Source organism: Cetorhinus maximus, chromosome 3, assembly GCF_964194155.1.
Source record: "Cetorhinus maximus chromosome 3, sCetMax3.hap1.1, whole genome shotgun sequence".
Lineage (NCBI taxonomy): Eukaryota > Metazoa > Chordata > Chondrichthyes > Lamniformes > Cetorhinidae > Cetorhinus > Cetorhinus maximus.
The window spans coordinates 173,159,139-173,174,622 of record NC_135881.1 but is presented as its reverse complement, the minus strand read 5'-3'; the positions used below and the strand labels follow the sequence as shown (position 1 = coordinate 173,174,622).

At 40.4% G+C, this 15,484-nt stretch overlaps 1 protein-coding gene and 1 pseudogene across 5 annotated transcripts in view; both read right to left on the bottom strand.

Moving 5' to 3' along the window:
• Positions 1 to 15,484, bottom strand: part of cdkal1 (CDK5 regulatory subunit associated protein 1-like 1) — a 947,238-nt gene that overhangs the window by 483,600 nt on the left and 448,154 nt on the right. The window lies entirely within an intron of this gene.
• Positions 11,482 to 11,689, bottom strand: LOC144679226 (small nucleolar RNA SNORA53; annotated as a pseudogene).

The window sequence follows — 15,484 nt, the reverse complement described above, 5'->3', positions numbered from 1 at the left end:
GGAATTAAAACAGGCATTCTTTGACAACAATAGAGTCTCATGTAAAGAATTTGAATGTTTTATATATGACTACTATGTACAAAACAAATCAACAAACTGAATATTTAATATTCTCAATGGATAGAAATAATTTAATTGCATATGTGTCCCTGGGACAGAAAGGGGAAATATTACTTACCCCAAATCATTTTCCCTGTCTTCAGAGATAGAAACCAAAACTGTCTGAATATTTTTTTTTCTATCCTTCATTGTTGTGTTTAGCTTTTCAGTTTACATCATTGCATTCATCAAATCATGTAATTTTCCTTTTGTTGCTTGCTTTCCATTGATGTTACGCCACTTCACAACATTTTTCTTCTTCCCTTTCTTTCTATTTGTCTTCAATTTATTCTTCTTCTAGATTCCCTCAGGGGCAAAAATCAGTTAAACCAGTTGGGACTATCAACCCATCATAACCGATTTCTACAGAAAATAACAGGTCACAACTGGTTTTAACTGAATGCAACTCGAACAACTGGAGATTATAACTGGAAACTGTGGTATAAGTGAGGCTGGAGGAAAGTACTGCCCACGGTATGATGTAGTGTGTCACATTATGGTAGATTGTGTGTGTCACAGAGTCTGGAAGGAGCCAGAAGCCATGCAAGGCTGTGCCTTGGAGATGTATATAGTTATGGGTTACTAATAAACTAATAAATAAATAATGTTTAACCATCCAAGCCTTCAGACCTCTTAGCGAGACACCAAACAGCATTATAACAGAAACCAGTTGGTACCCCCAATTGTCCAGTTGGTTTTCATGGGACCATTTGGATCTTACTGGAATCAATTGACTTGTTGGCTGGTTCAATTGTATACAGCTGGAATAATTGGCAGGTACAACACCTGCCCAGTTAATTTCAACTATGGCCATTTGAATCTTGCTGAAGTTGACAGGGAAACTGGAACCAGTTGGAATTAATTGGAGCCGGTTGACATGTAGCTGCTTCAATGACTGTTTGAACTTGAAAGTGGAGGTGTCAGCTGTGGCTCAGTTCATAGCACCCTCGCCTTTGAATCAGAGGGTTGTGGGTTCATGTCCCACTCCTGGAAACCAAGAACTGTGAATGTACTCGAAAAGAGTTACGTGCGATCTGTTGATAACTCGAAAGAATTTTTTTTTTTTGAACTTGAAAGTGGAGGTGTCAGCTGTGGCTCAGTTCATAGCACCCTCGCCTTTGAATCAGAGGGTTGTGGGTTCATGTCCCACTCCCGGAAACCAAGAACTGTGATTGTACTCGAAAAGAGTTGCAATCTGTGACTGTTGATAACTCGAAAGAGTTTGAACTTGAAAGTGTACCAGTTAAAGCCAACTGGATTGACCCAAGCCAAAAGACTACCTTGAGTAAATGTGCAAGACAAAAAGGAATTGGCATATCAGTACACATTTTCATACCAGGTTTGCAATGTGTTACAGAGAGCACAATGATATTTCTCTCTCATCTCACATATATGAATGTGTTACACAGATCCAAGTTTAGTAATGTTGTGCATTTAACCATTTCAAGATTTTTGATTTTTTGAGTACTGTCACGCACGAAGGGTCACATAATAGCAAAACATAAGCGGTATTATATCAAAAACTTCTCAGGATAGGAAAAAACAACAAAAGAATTTTTCTCATCGAGAAGCATGAAAAAAAAGCCATTATAGGATTAACCAGTGCCATTATAAATACCTTAGTTGCCATAATATAGTGTCAATCATAACTCAGTAGTCACATTCACTGAGAACTTGTGTTAGGAATGGATGATGATAAGAACAACCTATATGGACACCAATTAAGAGCATGAGCTGAAAAAGTGGCAGATACAAGTGGAACAAAACTCAGGAACGAATATACAAATTCAAGAAATGAACATACAAGTACAAGAGATGAACATAAGAAATGAACGTACAAAGTTAAGGGATGAACATAAGAAATAAACATATAAATACATGAGGGGAAGATACTCCCTTGCTGCCCACATACCTTTCCTTCTGTGGGCCATCCTCGCTGTTCCCTCTCGCAGGTTATAGCCACTCCCACCCTCCGTGGTACTCACCTCGCCCTCCCTGGCACTCGACACCTCTCTCCCGCTGCTCCTGAACTCCTCCCGATTGCTAAACCCCTTGTTGGGTCATTTGCCTTCCTTCCAACTGCACCTCCCAAGGCCATGGGGAGAATAAGCGGCTCATGACAGGTGTGGTCAGAAGGACGGCGAGCAGCCCAACAAAGGATTCAGTGATCGGGATGATGTCGGGGAGCAACGAGGGGGAGGCGTCGAGTACCAGGGAGGGCAAGGTGAGTATCATGGACGATGGGAGTGGCCATCACTGGCGAGTTGGAAACAGCCATTACCAGGGAGCCAGTGGGACATGGCCATTACTGGGCAGCAGGAGGGAGGTGGCCATTACCGACAAGTAGGAGTGAGAGAATGGGGGCAACTCCAAAGCAACCGGGAGGCAGTAAAGGTGGCAATGTGACCCGCAGAGAGGGAGAGAACATGCAATTGAAGGAGGTCCTGCCCACTATCAATTGGCCGGCTTTAGCAAAAATTGCTTGCTGATTGGCCACAGCGTTTGTCAATCAGCAATGTATTCCCCACCCCCAAACAAGCCTAGCAGCTGCAGAATGTGTTGCATTCTAGGTGGAGGGAAAAATCATTTTTAAAAATTTTCTCTGTGAGGCTGGGGCAACAAAAGAATTTTATTTAATATAAAAGCAAAATACAGTGAATGTTGGAAATCTGAAATAAAAACAGAAAATGCTGTAAAAACTCAGCAGGTCTGGCAGCATCTGTGGAGAGAGAAACAGAATTAATGTTTCAAGTCCGTATGACTCTTCAGGGCCTTCAGAATTTTATTTGACAGCTTTACTGGAAACAGGTCTGAGGCTATAGAGCTGTTTTAATATCGCTTGTTTAAACACTCGCATCTTTGCTCTTTTTTCACAGGTAGACTCCCTTTATTGCTTAATTCTTCAACGCCTGAATTTACCTTAATTCCTCGGTCAACAGGTACATCCATCAAATTGTACAGCATCACATCAGCAACTCAACATAAGTCCCAGCCTGTATGGTAGGATGGATCCCATCAAACAGGGTGGGCTACAAGGGGGTAGAGTAGAAAGTGGATTTCAAGTTCTAGGCTCATCCTCATGCTCACAGGTAGATTTCAAATATATGAGGAAACTTTCTTTTCATCAAAAGAAGTGAGAAGATTCGAGAATCTTATAGCACTTGGAAACTATCTGCCTGATATAATGCCCCAAATGACTACACAGGTAAATCTAAAATGTGCCATTTAACGTTGTTAAGTTGTGCTTGATCCATAGACACCCGTGAAGAGATCAGACAGAAGGTACAGAGCCACCCAAGGTTCAGGGTGCCCAAAATTGTGGACAGCACTGTCAGAGACAGCAGCAGTGGTAATGATACCCACTGCACTGGCAAGGATGTAAACAGCACTCAAAGATGCAGCCAAGGTAAATATTTTTTTATTGATTTCTGTTATGAATGGTTTATGAGATCTCACATCAAAGCTAGATGGTTTTAAAAATATCGTCTCTATGGTCGAATTAAGGAGAAGTCTGCCTGCAACAAAGGCCTGAGAAAATGGCTGCAACAAAGATTTGATACAATACAGCCCCCTGGTCCAAAAAGCAGCAGCTGGAGGATATTAATCACGAGCTACAGAAGGAAATTGTGGAACTTTGAAAATCAGGTAAGATACAACCATTATTTTCATGTTACGTAGTGCATCTTTTTCTGTGACTTATGCAGCTCTATGCAATCGGAAACAGATGATAGAGTGAATTGGGTTTGTACAATGGCGTCCCAACCCTGGTATATGAAATGATGCAATTATTTTTCATCATTTTGCTAGGTGAGGTGATGAGTAAAGAGTGTTGGAGATGCCTAAACCCCCAGCACCACCCAGGCAGAGTCAGCAAGTCCCCTATATGGAGCACAAAAGAGGCCAATGAGCAGTTAAACGGTGTAATTGATAACAAGGTAATGATTCTTAGAATTAATTTTCAAAACATTTGATAATGTTAGTTTCAGCAAAAAGTGATGGATCCTCATGACGGTAGGTGCAATGTTAAACTTGCCTCCATCACCAATGATTTGTCATTCATCGAGATGGAACTGTTGAATAACCTCAGAGTCTGTAGTTAATCTGAGTCTGTATTATCTTCCAATTTTAGGATACTATGTCCCTGATTTTACTTACAGGTAAACCTGCCAGGTTGTATTGAAATACCAGAGGGAATGTGGAATAAAGCACACAGCAAAAAAACAAATTCATTATTCGTCAAGTCTTTGGCTCTTGGCATCTGTGGGTCCGATGAACTGGCGGGCTGTTTTTTAGCAGGCAGCATACAGGATGCAATTTCTTGCAACAGGAGGTTGGCTTGGAGGCCATTTGTCACCTGTTTTGGGAGTCCCCGACTAATTTCAAGCTTAATTTTTTTCTCTTACTTTACAGCATGTTTCATCTAGCACCTCTAGACCCAGGGGAGGAGGCTTTTAAGAAAGAGTTTGAAAACTTGAATAATAGCTGAGAAATTTCAGGACCTCAATAAGAGACAAAAATCCAGTAAATCATTCAATGTGTAAATGGAAATAATGCTTAAGTTCAGTATTTTGATTAACTGCTGCAATTTAACATTTCTGCATTTTAACTATTTATTTTTCGGTTCATGCACTGTTTAAGTTTTGCTTCATGCACTTTGTGTTTTTATGCATCACAATAAAATTTGAAACTTATAGTGCAGTCCAGTCAAGCTTTATTCCACTGGCCCAAAGCACACACTGACACACTGGTATTTTTTTCATTTATTAGTGGTATTTATGTGAACGGAATGGGTGAATTAGTTTTCTAGATTTTCTCTTTCGCAAGTTTTGAATATTTAGCTGCAGGGTGACCTGTATATTTAAGGGATTGTACTTTGACTGCCCCATAAGAGATGCATTTTGTCCCATATTTTGTAGGACAGCCTGTAGAGAACTGATCCTGGGAGTCTCCAAGGTGAGTTTGAGTAATTCAAGTGAGTGAGTGAGTCGGTCAGCAGAGATGATTCAACAACGTTCTATTGAAGAGTCATACGGACTTGAAACGTTAACTGTGTTCCTCTCCGCAGATGCTGTCAGACCTGCTGAGTTTTTCCAGGTATTTTTATTTTTGTTTTGGATTTCCAGCATCCGCAGTTTTTTGCTTTTAACGTAAATTGTAAGTTTTGCTTCCTGAAGACTCTTCCCTGCTACCCCTGTCATCACCAATACCCCCTCACTTACTGAAGTATCCCATCCTCCCCTGAAGCATCCCTTTGTTTCTTAAACATAGCAGTTACCCTGCATAGGTTGGTCTCGAATAAAACCAGTTGGGCCAGTAAATTGAACCAGGCTAACAAGTCACAACTGGAGCCAACTCAACAGTTTAACTGGAAACAATTCAACTGGCTAGTTGGAGATATTTCAAATGACCGACTAGGACCAGTTCAAACTTAACTGGGACTACCACTAGCATCTGACCAACTGGGACCAGTTCCAATTTCCATTGGAAACGGGACCCGTTGCAACTGATTTTTCCTTGAGTGTTTCCCTTTCTTCCATATTCAGATTAGTAACAGGAACCCAGAGAAAGGAGTGCTTCTGATGGTATAAGGGTGGGGAAAATGTTCAGGCGTTAGTCTGGGCCAAGGAAAGGAGGTTGGCCAGTCAGAGACTGAAACATGCAGGGCAGTCAATTAAAAAATACCACAATCGTCATCAGGGCCAAGTAGGGGAGTGAGGCTATAGTGAATGAGATAACTATGACATCCTCTTGAGGGGTGAATAATGACAACTCTGACCTTTGCAAGAACAAGACAGAGTAAAAATTGAAGAGAAGCTTGTTCATCTTAAATGAAGCCCTTGAAACATGTTATCTGTTGCATAGGAGATAAGGATCCTACTCATTTGATGGGAGCCTTTATGCTGACAATGACACACATGTAGTGACTTTTGGATCTCCCATGGTGTGCAACTTTCAGGATGGATAAATAGGTATTAACTTGATGCTCTTATTTTCCCCTAAAGATCACTCCCCTTCATTAGTACAAAGGGAACTCAAAATTAATTCTTTCAGTGGAAAGACACTTTAAAATTATCCTAAATAAATCTTGTAAATTATGATTGAACAGGACATCAGTGCAATGCAATGCCATTTTTCTGGTGGCTTCCTCCCTGCATTTCGATTCTCCCAGCACCAATTGTTAATGTTGAAAATTGGGAATGAGAAGATGATGAGGTGAAGTAAGAAAGACTGGTGACCTGATCTCAGGCATCTGTCAATCACATTCTCTAATTGGACACGAGCCGATGTAGTGTTGTGACCCAACAAACTCAATCTTTGGTCATCTTTTCCTACTGGTAGCAACACTTCTTTCATGTACAACAACTTTTGATTTATTTGGGACCTTCATGTAAAATGTCCCATGGCGCTTCACAGTATTACCAAACAAAATGACACCTTGATACATAAGGTAATATTAGAACTGATGACCAAAAACTTGGTTAAAGAAATAGGTTTTTAGGAGCGATTTAAAGAAGGAGAAGAGAGGTTGAGAGGAGGGAACTTCAGAGCTTAGGGTTCATACAACTGAAAGTTGAAATCTACTTGATAACACATCTACATATTGGCTATTAAACGACTACACTTCAAAAGTAATCAATTAGTTGCAAAGTGATTATGTGATATGGTGTTTATGGTATAAAAAAAAAACTTATTTTACAAGGACATTTGGGGAACATTTAGCAGGTCAGGCAGCATCTATCAGGGATCAAAAGTTAATGTTTACAGTCTCATGGCCTTTGTCAGAATACTTCTTTGTTATTTTAGTTAAAACAAGATTTTTTTCAAAAATTAGGAGAGCTTGTTAATACAATTTAACACAAAGAGGCTAAAGGAAGGAAAATCTTAGCTTCATAATTAAGCTTTGCTTGAACCCAACAAGCTAAGAGAAAATCTGAAATAATTCATACAAGAACCACAATGGTCCTATATTAGAATAATGCCATATATTCAGATGATCACAAAGCAATTACGTCGAGGACCACCATTCAGCCCTTCTTAGTTCAACCATCCATTAAAGATTCTAAAATTCTTCCTCTCCCCTCAAACGCAGCTACCAATTATTTCTTAAATATGTACAGGATGCTTGTCTCCAGTACCCTACTGGAAGTGACTGCATTGCTGGGACAGACTGGATTGCTCGACAAAGACTGGTATTGTCTTGATGGGCTGAATAGACTTCTCCTGTGCTATAATGGCTCTATGAATCTAATTGTAGTCCACACATTTAGCACTCTTTTTCATGTTACCAGTCTTAAATTTACTTATTAAATAGTTTGACCTTTTGTTCCACTAATTTAATTTCAAGTGATTTCTAGTTTTATCAGTTTCATTCCTTTAGGCCCTCTATAAGATCACCTTTTACCCTTTCTAGACTAAAAAGCCCAAATTCCTCATGTTTCGACCTCTGACTAGAGATTAATCTCATGGCTTTTTGCTGAATTGCCCCAGTGCTTCTACATCGCCTTGCATCTTGGCAACCAGAACAAGATGCAATATTTAATGTTCAGTCTGATCGCAGGCCTGCATTGTTTGATCAAAAACATTCTTCAACCTCTGACCAAATCTTTTGGCTATGTAGTTCAATATGCTATTGGCTTTAATAATTGCTCTGCACTGGTTGGACATATTGAACAAGTCTATCAAGGCTATTAATAAATACTCTTTAAAGATAATCTTGAGTGTGTGAAGACAACACAGGCTGGAGGAAGTACTTTAATGTGAAGAACCTCCATTACATTATTTTTAAAAATTGTGAACCAGTCTGCATATGATACAGAATGTCATACATTTTCTAATGTTGGGTAGCAATTAGGAAGAGTTTGAACCAGGGTACTTCAAGAACATTTGCTGGGTACATGTTGATGAGACAGGGCATTTGGATGTGGACTTGTGATCATAATTCCCATTTCTCAACCATTAGGAGCAGGCAACAAGCAGAGACCAATCAATTCCCTACAAGGCTGGAAGGAAGATTTAATACACAACTATATAGCGACATTAAGAAGCAGATCTTCAGTCTTCGACACCAACTGAAATCGTAGGGTTTTTTAAAAAGCTGTTTAACTAGTTTATTTTTTATCTCTACTCTAAAATTTGGACTGAAACTATCTCAGAATTTCTCTGCAATGACAACAACGTACGAACTACAAATATGCCACCCTTTTCAGAATTCTCTGTAGAGGGGAAGAAAGGATAACTTTACGACAACCCAACTTTGACCAATGATTTGAACATTAATTACGAAAATCCAGCAAGATGTTCTTTTTAAAGCTGATGGTGTAATTTTGTGAGGCTAATCTCAAGACTGTCTCTCTGGACAAAAGTGTAGATTGAAGATAGGGTTATAGCACTATAGTCCTGATACAAGCTTTCCATGAGCAAAATTTTATGCCAAGAACAGAGCTTCATAAGATTACTACTCTTATGCCAAACTTGCAAGTTTTTTTTAATAATTACAATTATTCAGCGATGACAATCAAAAACAATAACTATGAAGCAATTAAATTTGGGTGGTTAACTTCCTTATAATTTTTTTCGCTGGAGAATCTATTCTTAGAAAGTGTGAATCCTACAAGTATGTGGCAAGGGTTGTAGAGGGGTATGTCCTCCTCAAACTGTGTTTGTGTTAATGTTGCATTGTAGCTGATTAAGCAAACCTTACAGTAAACTTATGAAAGAATGATCGATAGCAACAGTACTAGAGCTTAAGGAAACACAACAATGTTTCTTAAGAAAAATGAAAGGTGTACCAGCATTGGTAACTTAACATCAAAACCATCAACACTATTTTTAAAAAGTGCTTCTTTAAAGTTAGCCAGGAGTCTGAAAATCAGTACAGGCCAATGTAAACTGTGGACTTTAGTTGTTTTGTTAATAGTTCTAGTTCAATACAGCACAATTAGGAACACACCACAACACTATATTGTGTTTCTATAATAATGCATATGGCTATGGAGTATCAAACCAATTTTCCTTGGTGCTCAAAGGCTATTTATAAATAAAAGAAAATTGAAGGCCTTAAGATACGCAAAAGGAATAACGAAAAAGCTACAAAAGCAAGACATTGCTGAAAGATCATTGATCTGAAACATTAACACAATTTTTCTCTCAACAAAGGATGTCCGACCGGCCAAGTATTTGTAATATTTCCTATTTTTTATCACTATGAAAGATAATGTTGGAATACAAGCAAATCAGCAGCAAGGTTTTCCTGAATGAGCTATTTTGAACATAACCAAAAAACTCACTAATGAAGGAGTTGAACAAGAATCAGTCAGAAATACAAGCAGCGAGGTTTGCTACACCAAGCTCATCAGTTGCAAGAATAGTTTTGAATGTCTCCGCTTTGAATAGCTGTCACCAAGCACGTTGATCTGCACTATATATAGTGAGATTCATAGGGATCGGAGATCCATCTGCTATCAGCCACTCAAGCAAATTCTAAGCATCAGTTGCCACACAGTATTCGTTGTATGTAGCATTGGCTCAAGTTGCTTAACCAGCTTTCAGCCACCATAATTACGATCTGTAACTGCGGCAACTAGCACAGGCCTGTTCCAGGCACAGGTCTGATCTACTGCACCCAAGTCCCCATCTACTCAAGTCACAGAATTAAATTATGGGTAGCTGACCACCAGCTAAGCATTTACTGCCATTCGTATTTATTTATTAGGGCATATTCATGACTAAGAACATCCCAGACAGATCATGGATGAAGCTTGGAGTAGGCCTCTTCACTCTCTTTGGAACTGTCTATCCCGTCACTGCTAACTATTATTCAGAGTACTGGGAGCTATACAAGCTGACGTCAATGACTGCCAGTGAGATAGTAGAATGCCTGAAAGCACACTTCAGTCACCATGGCTTTCCTAGCATTGTGATGAGTGACAATAGTCCTCAGTTTACAAGTGAATAATTCAGGCACTTCAAGAATGATTGAAAAATTCAACACTACACATTTTCTCTAGTCAAATGGAAAGGCTGAGGCAACGGTGAAAATTGCCAAAGAGATCAAAAAATCGAGTACATCCAGCGCAGATGTGTACAGGGCAATCTTAGAGTGGAGAAACATATCTACTGAAGGCATGAAGTAGTCCAGTTCAGTGACTAATGTCACTCCACACTCCAACTACTCTTCTAATAGCTAAAAAACTACCTGAAGCCAATAGTAGTAATAGGCATGAGTGACAAAATCAAAGTGAAACGACAGAAAGCCAAATTTCAATTTGATAAACCTGGCAAATCATTGCCGGAGTTGAGAGTTGGAAAGCCGGTCAGAGTGCAAACATTTAACATACTCAACAGAAGTCAGTCCACTTGGCAACTTGGAACCTGTGTAGAGAAGTTGTCACCTCGGTCCAGCTGGAGAAGCTGCTCTGCTCCTTCACAGCAGATGGCTGATGAGGAAGAGTTGATTTCACCAACTGAACAAAGAACTAGAGTCCTAGAGGTCAAAAGCTCCCCAACGAATGCAATGGATTAGCAGCAACACTCGCCATGGCAACAATTTTCCCCGGAGGGGGAAACATCACCCCAGGAACCAGCAGACATGAGATGAACAACCAACAGCAAACCCCACGTATACAATTAGAAGACCTGAATGCTTTAAAGATTGTGTGCGAGATTTGTGTGTAAAGACAGACAAAAGTGAGACAGGCTAGAATGAACAGATTTTTATTCATGCATGATGACTTCCTTTTCTAGACCATGTAATGTGCAACTACAAATGTTAGTGCTTCCAATATGTTTTTCTCTTTATATGAAAAGGGGCATGTTTGGAGAAATGCCTTTGTGCACTGCCACCTTTTGTGTACTGTGGCTTGCCATTGTCATGTAACCTCTGAGGTCATCTTGGGTAAAACATAAGGTGGAATTCTCCCATCTGGGTCTAAGTCCTGTGGTGAAGGCGTGAGTGTTTCCCGTTGCATAGGTCACCAAGAAGTGGTGCTCGGCCACGGCCTCAGTAATCATGCAGTCGAGGGTTTCCCAACGTTTTGTGCGGCAGGGAGGGTTGGATGGCATGTTCCCTGCCATCAAATCCAGGTGCCATTTTTAAAAGGTGTCCAGAAATCACTGACCCACTGTTGAAGAAAGAAGATGGACCTCCGGCAGAAAGAGGGTGGACCTCCGGCAGAAAGAGGGTGGACCTCCAGGAACATTATGAAGCTGCAAGATGGACCTCCTCAATGACACTGAAGCTGGAAGATCCACCTGACAGATGCTCCCCGCAGCCATTGCTACATCTTCCAGGGTCCATGGACGCTGGAGGCTTCCATCTTGAACTCCAGAGGCAGCCCCAGGCCTTCTTCATTGCAATATTTAAACCAGATGGATTTTGATAAATGTGTCCTCACAGCAGCAAAATCCTGATGGCAGCAACAGCCCGGAGTAACAGGTTGTTCGCATCAGAACAGAGGGGCTACAGTGTAGGTCTATTACTTTAACATGCCAATGACTCAAGCACTGTACAACCACAAGTTTATGAATGTACACGCCACATTGGTCCAGATGTGTTCTGGGCCGGTGTGATTTCTTGCTGGGGGAGCAGGTGATTTGCGTGTCTGTGCGTGTTGACGGGGGTGGGGGGTGGCGATTCCAGTCGGGCCTTCATCTGCATTCCATTAGCAGGATGCAAATCGGTTTCATGCCAGCCTCTGGCAGGAATTTCAACCTGCCATCGCAGGCGGTAGAAGAAAATCCCACTGTCATTTTACACCTGCATGAAACCAATTTTTGGGCTTCCTGCTGCATTCTTCCCCCCATCGCCCATCATTAAACCCGCCATGGGGGTCATAGGAGAATTCCACCCAGAGGCTTTGGGCAGAAGTTATTTTTACACACCACATGGAATAGTTTTAATGTTTCTTCTGAAAGGTAGCACCTCAGACAGTGTAATGTTCCCTCAGTAATGCACTGAATTGTCAGCCTAGATTTTGTGCTCAAGTCTGAGTGGGACTTCAACTATTGGAAGCAGTTCAAAGAAGGTTCACAAGGTTGATTCCTGGTGTGAAGGGGTTATCTTATGAGGAAAGGTTGAGCAGGTTGGGCCTACACATTGGAGTTTTGAAGAATGTGATGTGATCTCATTGAACCAAATAAGATTTTGAGGGGAAGAGAAAATTCTGAGGGGGGTTGACAGGGTAAATGCTGAGAAGATGGGAGAATCTAGAACTGGGGGCACAGTTTCAAAATAAGGGGTCTCCCATTTAAGAGGGTAGAGGAGGAGGAATTTCTTCCCTTAGAGCATTGTTAGCCTTCATTGCAAGAAGATTTGAGTTCAAGGATGTCTTACTGCAGTTATACAGGGCCTTGGCAAGGCCACACCTGGAGTATTGGGTGCAGTTTTGGTCTCCCTACCTAAGAAAGGATATACTTGCCATAGAGGGAGTGCAGCGAAGGTTCACTAGGCTGATACTGGGGATGGCAGGACTGTCATATGAGGAGAGATTGTTTCAAGTGGGCCTGTATTCACTAGAGTTTAGAAGAATGAGAGGGGATCTGATTGAAACATATAAATTATAACAGGGCTAGACAGACCGGATGCTCCCCCTGGTTGGGGAGTCTAGAACCAGGGGCCACAGTCTCAGGATATGGAGAAGGCCATTTAGTACTGGGATGAGGAAACATTTCTTCACTCAGAGGGTGGTCAACCTGTGGAATTCTCTACCACAGAAGGCTGTGGAGGCCGGGTCGCTGAGTATATTCAAGAAAGAAATTGATACATTTTTGAATATTAGGGGCATCAAGGGGTATGAAGAGAAAGTGGGAATATGGCGTTGAGATAGAGGATCAGCCATGATCATATTGAAAGGCAGAGCAGGCTTGAAGGGCCGAATGGCCTACTGCTGCTCCTAGTTTCTACGTTTAGTCTCTGGAATTCTCTTCCACAGAGAGCAGTGGAGGCTGCGTCATTGAATATATTCAAGACTGAGTTAGACAGATTTTTGATCTACAAGCCTGTCAAGGGTTATGAGGAACATGTAGGAAACTGGAGTAAAGGCCACAATCAGATCAGCCAAGGTCTGATTGAATAGCAGGCTCGTGAGCCAAATGGGCTACTCCTGCTCCTATTTCTTATGATCAAATAAAAACTTCTAGAACTGTGACCACCTATTATGTTTAAAAAATATAAAGTAAAGTTGACCTACTGGCACTGCTATGATTCCAAAGACATAAACTGTTATAACTTCACATAGGCAATGAAAACAGGCCCCTCAGCATAAGTGAAACAGAAAGACTAAAAGCACGGTGTATATTGCATTTTATTTCATTATTTTGTTTTTTTTATATCTTAAATCCAGCCAGAAACATTTTGCAAAAGACAGGATTGTCAACCCCCCAGGATTGGCCTGGAGTCTCCAGGAATTGAAGGTCAATCTCTGGGACACTGCTGTGTGCAATCCTGGAGAAAAACCATCAGAACATTAAAAAAGATTTTTTTTTGAAAATCTTCTTTGAACATTTCTCTTTGCCAGATATAAAAATATTGAAAATGGGAAAAGAAAGCCGTTTGGATGACAGTCAAGCATTGTCCAATTGGGCAATGAGTCTTTTTGCATTTCGATTGGAGTAGGAAGACAGTGCGTCACACGGGTGGACGTGTTGGCCAACAAATGGCTGGAACGTGGGGGCAAGTCATGTGATGAAATCTCCAGGAATATATTTAATGATAGCTGGCAACCCTAGCAGGAGGTGGGGGTCCCAATGTTCCTATTAATGCTACGTTACATTGAGCAAGTAGAGTTCACATTTCACAAAGTGAATTTGTTTTTGGACAATAGATTAGATTTAACCAAGAATAAGCATTATGAATAATGAAAACAAAGAAAGTGTATAATGGCGGACAGTATCAGGTTCATTTGTGACAGCCCCCACAGTTCATTAAATACTGATACTCACTTTTCTAGGCTCACTTATTCAACCAAATTGAAATTTGCCATGATTGACATCTTCAAAGAAGAGGTTGAAGATTAGACCTCATGTGAAAGAATTGCGATGAAATAGGGAGAAAAAAAGAAAAGTGCTGAATGCGTGGAAGAGAATAAAAATGAAGAGTTATTCCATTACAAAAGATGATCACTAGTTGTTTAAAAGAAATGCTAAGAGATTTAGGGTTCAAATTTAATTGACATTTACAGTATATTTTAATTATATAGGATGCAAGTGTTGACAGGGCTCTCTGAATAAACAACCCAAAAGCTCTGTAAACTGAAAAGATAACAATATTATCTTAAAATGACTTAGTTACAAAACGGGCTCATGTCAAACATATCTCACAGCAAAATGTTACTGTACAGAGGCAAACAAGCTTACTGTCACTTTTTGGGGCTCGCAGAATGAACAGCTTCAATGTTTAAATGCAATTAGTGTTATAAATGTATAGATACATTTGTTCAATGCACATCTGGTTTCTCAGAAATGTTTAAATAATGGGAAGGAATAAGAATAGAAAATCAAGAATTTGTGCATTGGTAGCAAATGTAAGATCAAGGAAAAGAAACAAGCTCTAAAACTGCTAATGGCAAGGAGATAAGATCTCAAGTATTGTTTTTGTAATGCAGCTTGACCTGAGGCTATGCTTTTAAGATATACCAATATAAAAAAAGTAGGCAAATAGAATACTAAAGCATTGATGAAAAATATGCCTTCCAAGTGCAAGGAGCCCAATTGAGTAGTTAATTTCCATTTCAGTACTTCAGTGACTTGTATTGCCTTCTCCCCTTCAGTCTCTAGAAGCTGCATTCAGTTATTTATAATCCTTTATGGAGTAATACAATAGCAATATGTACTTTGGTCCAAAGAAACAGGGTATAAATTAGAGTCATAGAAGTCTACAGCACAGAAAAAGGCCATTCGGCCCATCAAGTCTGCGCCGGTCAAACAAGTACCTAACTATTCTAATCCCATTTTCCAATACTAGGACCATAGCCTTGTATGCCATGGCATCGCAAGTGCACATCCAAATACTTCTTAAATGTTATGAGGGTTTCTGCCTCTACCACCCTTTCAGGCAGTGAGTTCCAGATTCCCATCACCATCTGGGTGAAAAAATTCTTTCTCACATCCCCTCTAAACGTCCAGCCCCTTATCTTAAATCTATGCCCCCTGGTTATTGATCCCTCCACCAAGGGGAAAAGTTCCTTCCTGTCTACCCTATCTATGCCCCTCATAATTTTATACACCTCAATCATGTACCCCCTCAATCTCCTCTGTTCCAGGGAAAATAACCCCAGTCTATCCAATCTTTCCTCATAACTAAAACTCTCCAGCCTAGGCAACATCTTGGTAAATCTCCTCTGCACTCTCTCTAGTGCAATCACATCCTTCCTATAATGCAGATTCCAGA